We start from the raw sequence: 7500 nt of genomic DNA on the forward strand, positions 1-7500 counted from the left end.
ACACACACACACACACACACACACACACACACACACACCTACACGTGTGCACACTCTGACACACAGTTGAGCAAACCAGTGGTTGAAGATTGTTGAGATTTGGGTCTGATCTGAAGTCTGGTTCCATTTGCCAAGGCACAATGCATATGCACATGCACTCAAACGTGTTTATACTCACCATATATAAGCTTTTAATAAAATGTCTGTATACTTGCTACTAGCTGAAACGGCTATTTGCTCCTTCTGTTGCTTCTGTGGTTTATCTCTGTCTGCTCTCTCATTTCCTCTCTTCCACTCTCCCTGGGTTCTGCTAGTGTCGGACGAACTCACCTTTCCCCCATATGTGTGACCTCTGAACTGTCCCACTGATGGTGGCTAATTCTTGTGTCCTGTCTCATGTCCCCCTCCACCCCAGCCACTCAGACCCGCAGGGCCAGAACACCACTGCCTGCTGGGAAACATAAATATGTAGAGCCATTCCTGCTGTGGCTGCCCTTCCAAGTCTTTCTCTCTAGCTTTTGCTTTCTCTCCCTCCCTCCCTCTCTCTATCTCTCCCTCCCTCCCTCTCGCTCACCTCTCACTCTATGTCTCATTCTACCTCCTGCCTATGAAATGTGTGATGTTTTTTTTGCTGAAGAATGTCCCCAGAAGCACGCACGCACGCACGCACGCACGCACGCACGCACGCACGCACGCACGCACGCACGCACGCACGCACACACACACACTGTCTTGTGGTCCCCCACTGCTCTCAGTGTGAGAATCTTTTTAAAATACGAACTGTTAAATAAAGGCCACTGAAGCCAATAAACTCTAAAAACAGTTTAAATAATTTAGAACCATATTTCTGTGCCTGCACCTCCTGTTGAGACAATAATGTGTGTTAGACTCATAGTGCATCCCAGTATGTCTTCAGTGTGATGTCTTTAGTTAATGTTGTGTGTGTGTGTGTGTGTGTGTGTGTGTGTGTGGTGGGCACAGTTTGTCTACACACACACACACACGCTGTGTCTGTCTGCATATACAGCACTGTACCTCTCAGGAACATAGATCATACCGATTCCCTTCTGAATCCGATACAAGAGGCACACAAAGGTAAAGCCAGTGTTTCCAGCACAGAGGGAGGTACTTTATTTGAGGTGACCGAGAAAGTCTGAGAAAGCGAGAGAAAAAAAAATGGAAGTAGGGCTATCTAAGTGTCGTTCTGGTTCGTGGTTGTCACTGGTGAAATTCATGAAGTCTGTGAGACTCTTGTAGGCAAAGCTTACTTTCAGCTCATCTGTCCAGGCCATCTCTCACACACATTTCCACCCACAGATCTCATGCCTGACAACAATACACACACACACACACACACACACACACACACACACACACACTCTCACTCTTTCCCTCTCTCGTGCTTCAAAAATCATCAATCACCGTGAGCATTTATGCACAGTTATTCTCATTATTGCGTTGCCGTTGACTGCCGGCTCCGTGGCACAGCTCCGAGATGAGACGCCAGCACTTGTGAGGCTCATCCAGTCCGCCTCAAATATATTAATGCATGCAGCCTCTGATGAGCATTCTGCTGCTGTTTGAAGGCTATTTTGGAGACGCAACGCTCCTGCCGCTGTCCTTTAGTCGCCACGCTGTTTTCATCACACTGAAAGGGCTGTTTCGCTCCTCTTTTAACTGTTGTCAAAGTCTGCATAGAGGAGGAGGAGGAGGAAGAGGAAGAGGGAACAGGGAACAGGGAACAGGAGGAGTTGTCCCTTTGAGGCTAAAGCTTTCTCCGGTCTCGGATATCACAGTGACACATGAAGGAAAAGACTGGTGGATTATAAACAAGAATAAAGTAAAACGTTCACCACAGCCTGAAGTCAATTATCTGCAGACAGTCTGATGGGGTGTGTTTTTAGATGCCGTGTTTTACACGTGGTCGTGTAAAATTGTATGGGTGTGTGCTAGGCTGTGTGTGTGTGTGTGTGTGTGTGTGTGTGTGTGTGTCTGTTCCCCTTTGCAGGTCAAAACACTCATTGCACACAAGAACATGTAAGTGGAGACACACAGAGACAAAGACACAGCTCCATCTACCATGCACGTGCTCACATACACCCACTCTGTTTGTCTCATCTACATACTGACTAATTCATCACTCGCTAGTCTGTACGGTGGTCTGTATGATAAAGAGTCCGTCACGTAAAGAGATAAAGCATAGGGCGTTGGTTGTGGAGGGGCCCTCCCTGGAACAGGGGATAGACACTTACTGGCTCAGTGGTGGGTGGAGAAGAGCCACGCCCAATGAAATGTGTGAGTACGGTATTATTCTTTTTCAAACTGTTCTGTCAGGAGAGAGTGGGGGGAAAAAAGAGAAGTGGGAGTGAATTAATATTATAAGTAACATGGAGATGTAATTCCCTGGGGATTATGTGTCTGTCGTTGTACTCCAGTGTCTCCTCTCTCTTTTTCACACACACACACACACACACACACACACACACACACACACACACAGATAGAGGTAATAACGGCGTAGTGTGGAATTACCACCTTCGAGCAAAGCAGAGTTGTGCGAGGGCCTCGCGTCTCTTGTGCTGCCGCTGTCTCATCCTACGCTCCATCTGTGGAGCTCTCTGACAGGAGCCTCAGTGACAATATTTCATCTTATCAGTGTCAAATCAGCCATTTAACACAGTTGAGCGGAGGTGACAAGAGTTAGCATGCGCATGTGTGTGTGTGTCCCAGTAATCACGGGAAACCGGTGGAAGGATGGTTTCTCTTCTCCTCTCTGTGTCTTTCTCTCTCTCTCTCTTGGGAAAGGAGCAGTGTTGTTTTCCTCAGCTCAGGAGTGTTAGGAGAGGTAGACACACGCCATTACAGAGTCAATAAACCACCGTGCTGCTTTACAAAAGCTTTGCTGCACATGAGAGGATTGTGAGAAGTAAATCCTCATTAAAACCTCTGTGTGTTTGTGAGTGTGTTTACTGTGTGGAGAGCTTGTCGGCGGTGATATGAACCAAGAAGATCAGGCTTAAACTGAAGGGGCCCTATTTGGGCAACGCAAACGGCAGGCAGGAAACGGCAGCGCGTGTGCACTGTTGCGTAACAATGCTGCAGAGCTATCGGTAAAGGTGTGGTCAAAGGCACTAAGAGGGCAGAGCCAGGTCAAAAGCTAATAAGTGAAGGGATTGGTTAATGCCGTCCAATAACATTGCTGAGCAATCTCTTTAAAGTGACTGCGTCAGACGAGATTACAGTGTAAGAAGACGGCAATATCGCTGTGGGTTCTGGGCAGTGTTTGCCAGGAGCGCTTTTACAAGGAATCAGCTGTAGTGCTTTTTCTGTTGTTCAAAGTAGCTTGTCAGACCTGTTTTAAAATGCCCTAGCCACATCCTTTCGAGTTGGTGGTTTTATAGTTGATCAGGGTATGGGATTTTGAGCCTGTAAAAAAAGAAAGAGTTTTGTTTGCTCAGATTCCATGTCAAGATCCAGTTATTTTTGTCAAGATCAATTTAGCCCACCTCACATCCATTCTGGAGAACTTATTGAGGCCTAGAATGTAAAATGTAAAAGGTATTCATTTGAGTAACAAAACGCTACTGGTGACCTGTATGTATAGATATACTGACTATATGGGATATCCCAGAGAGGGAAAGAACCTGATGCGTAAAACGCAAGAGCAGCAGTTACCAGTAGCTTACATGAATGGGGTATGAATAACTACAGCCAAAATGACCATCCCAACAGCTAGTAAAGGTTGAAGGTCTTGGGAGTTAAACAGTCCTTTGTTTAGCCATGTACACAATTGTGCTGGCAGGGTGTGCTGGCGATTCTGATGTCCGTTGAGCCTGGCTGAAGAGTTAGTGGGTGAGCTGGATGTGGAATGCCGTCGTTGCTGTGCAGGACAGATTGGAGGAACCAGTCACTTCTTTTGTTCAACTTGCAGAGTTTGTGGGTCGTCTTCGCGATAACTTGCTCTGCTCGCTCCCGTTGTGAAGTTAGCTAGCAGGCTTTCTGTTGCAGCTCCTCACGCTAAACTTGTTTACTGAAATGTTTCTTGTCAGAGAAGATTATGTTGCCACGCCTATATCCAAAATCCACGCCTCGGCGCTGGTTTAAGACAACCCCGTGGATGGAATAGGCCAGTACCGCAGGCCATTTCCGCCAGCAATTTTCGCAACAGGCCCGAGGTCGCTTGTAGAATTTTTTTAGTTTTGTTTGTCTGAGTCTCGTCATTAATTGCTACATGTTGCTTTTAATGTCAAACAAATGCAGCGTTTAGGATGGCTTAGGATGTAACACAAAGCACGTCATACAGAAACCAAAAACCTTGTTTCTTCTCATTATCGAGACACAGCCCATTGCATGTTCCTCCTCCCCTCTGCTCATTATTTGTCCTCCAGTTCATGTCCTCCCCTTAGCTCTCCTCCTCCCTGCCCCCTTTTACTCCTCTCGTCAGTCTCCTGTTCATCTCCCTCCCTCCCTGCAGTCACACTTCTCCAGTTCATCTGTCTTTTGGCCCCGGCCCTGGCTCCCTGGTGTAGGACGAGTGCAGGCTGTTCAGCTGCAGCTCCATTGGCTGCAGTGTGTGGCTGCGCCCCGGTCTGCTTGCTCCGATGCTCTGATGTAAGGGATAAGGGATGGCATCTCGCTGTCGGCCCACGAGCCTGTCGAGTGAAGACTGGAGGGTCTCATCGCTCATGGGGGCGTAGGGTGTAGTGACGTGTGTGTGTGTGTGTGTGTGAGGTGAGTTCATCTCTGTGTGTGCGCGTTGTGTAACAGCATTGCTATGTGATCACAGGGGCGAGCCGAAAGGAGGGACAGGGTGTGTGATTTGTTTCTATGATCCACCACCCCCTTTTCGCCATCTGATTGGACACATGACTGATGGCTCTGTTACGTGGCCCACCACAGTCAGTGACAATGATTTATTTTTATATTTTACCCCCGACCATTTCACGCATTATCTATTCTCCCTGTTCTTTAGTCTCTAGCCCTTTATACTTTCATTTCATCTCATTTTTCTCTCTCCATATTGGTTAGATTATGTGTCTCTCCTCCCTTTGGTTTTCCATGACTGTCTCTGCCTCTCACTCTTTCTCTCTCCCTCCCTCCCTCCCTCTTCCCTGTCATGTGCTTTGCTCAGTTCAGGAGTTCATGTTCAGCCGTCACAGACAGGCCCGCTAAGCCACTGGTGAGCAGACACCTGTTCGGCTCCTGGCTGTTTGATCAGCTGCTGCGGCCTGACTGTTTAAATAAGACTTGATGATAACACGCCAGGCAGCACGACTCAAAGCCCTGCTAGCCGGTCAGCTCACCGTATCACAATCCACTCTCTCTCTGGTTTAACTGCATTTCTAAGGTCCCTGACACCACGTGTAGATCATATAAGACTATCGCAGTATTAAACACATTGGATCCATATGTGTTCTACCCTTATCACCGAGGAGCCAGGAAGGAATGCATTCATTCCTCTCACTGCCAAATGGAATGGCATCTAGGTGTCATTTTGGGATCTTAATCACCCCGCTTGGAGATTGTGATGTCATTTCTGGATGTTGTTTCTTTGCTTTGATGCTGTTGATTGGAGCCATTGATAAGCGAAGTGTGATTGTGTGTGTGTGTGTGTGTGTGTGTGTGTGTGGTGTGTGTGTGTGTGTGTGTGAGCGACTGATCTGCTCTGTGTGTGAGTGATGCACAGTGTGTGCCGTATCAGCGAGGTGCACACAGTGATGAAATATCATCCTGCCTGTGTACGAAAGACACAATCACCGCCCTGCAATGTTACCGAAGCAGTCGTCTAGCTGGGATCAGGCCAGAAAGAGAACAGTGAGCTAGATCTAGGGTACCCTGTGTGTGTGTGTGTGTGTGTGTGTGGTGTGTGTGTGCGCGCATGCGTGTGTCCGCGTACACGTGTGTGCTTGTGCGCGTATTAAGCAGGCAGCTAACCATATACAAAACCCCTCACTGTCACACATGAGATGGGAGCTTTAGTATGGCTGTGTGTGAAGTGGCATTCTGCTAAACTCACAGTTCTTGTGCCAGTCACGCCGCCTTCTCCTCTCCCAGCTCTTTTTTAACATTTTCATCTGCTTTTTATTCTCCCTCGTTCTTTCCCAAAATTCCTCTTTTCCTTCATACTGTTTTGCTTTCCCCCCACTTCAGCCTTCTCCATCTTCTCTTTCTATTTCTTTCCTCTCTTCTCTGTTCTTTATTTCCCCCTTTTTGCCCTCTCTCTCTCTCTCTACTGTCGTACTGTGTCCAGAGAGCGGCAGGGGATGTGGCACAAAGCAGGTAATTTCCCTGGGGACCAATAAAAACCCTCTGCCCTGTTTCCCACAATCCCGCGGGGCGGCAGGAATCTGTAGGAAAGGTGTTTCAAAAGACCATGATGATTTTTCTTCTGTCCCTTTTTTATTCCTTTTCTCCCAGTACAGTCTTTTCTTCATCATCCCTATCCCTAGTGCCATCAGAGCCTCTCTGTGTGGGTCGGGATAGACTAGACTGGGAGTGAGGGAGAGAAAGAGAGAGAGACAGAAGGAGGGAGAGGGAGAGGGAGGGAAAGAGGGAAGGAGTGTGAGGGTGTGAGACACATTTTTTTTTTATTGATTTGTAAAATAACATTTTGTTTTGCACACCCCTCCCTACATACAAACACAAATACTCATATTTTTCATTTTGTCAGCACACACATACAGTACCAGTTTGGACACACCTTCTCGTTTTGTGTCAAGTGTTTTCTTTACTTTTGTTATTTTCTAGATGGTAGATAACACTTTGTTTAGTACATCATTTAGTACATCATTGCATATGTGTTCTTTCGTAGTTAAAGTGTATTCAGTATTAATCTACAATGTAGAAAATAATAAAAGTAAAGAAAACACGTTTGACTGGTACTGTGTGTGTGTATATATATATATATATATATATATATATGGGTGGGTGGGTGCATGCATTTGTGTTTATTGTTTTTTTGTAAAGTCAAGTGTTGAACAGTGCCACAGTACTCTGAACCAGAGCTGAACAAGTGTTACCGTGTGTGTGTGTCTGTGTGTGTGTGTGTGTGTGTGTGTGTCTGTGTGTAGGACTGTGTTCAGCAGGTGCTGGTGCAACGCAGAAAACACCTGCGCTGCAGTGCGGTTGCCTAGCAACAGCCACGTTTGTTTAGCTCATTAGAAAGGTGAAGGATAATGATGTTATGCATGTTCATTATATCCCTTGAATGAGTAATTATGATAGGTTTTCTCCACTGACACTGAACTTGTGTTCACAAGGCCATTGGCTACATGAGCTGGTAGGCACAGAGATATGTAAAGTATTGGTGAGACAAAGCTATGTCTCTGTGGGCCCTGAAGTAATCAAATGATGCGTAACCCCAGTGGTGTATTGTTCTTGGAACCGCTGGAGCGCTTACTCAAACAGAGAAAGCCATTAGTTTGCATATTATTGCACACTTTGAAATGGTAAGAAGGCTCATTGCTTTACTCCTTACCAGCTCCACACAAAATGACTAAA

General features: G+C 46.5%; 1 protein-coding gene across 5 annotated transcripts in view; it reads left to right on the forward strand.

The window, feature by feature from the left end:
- The window catches only part of LOC105911673 (protein diaphanous homolog 3), a 250044-nt gene that overhangs the window by 67440 nt on the left and 175104 nt on the right, over nucleotides 1–7500 (forward strand). The gene's annotated exons all lie outside the window — the stretch shown is intronic.

This window comes from Clupea harengus, chromosome 21, assembly GCF_900700415.2.
Source record: "Clupea harengus chromosome 21, Ch_v2.0.2, whole genome shotgun sequence".
Classification (NCBI taxonomy): Eukaryota; Metazoa; Chordata; class Actinopteri; order Clupeiformes; family Clupeidae; genus Clupea; species Clupea harengus.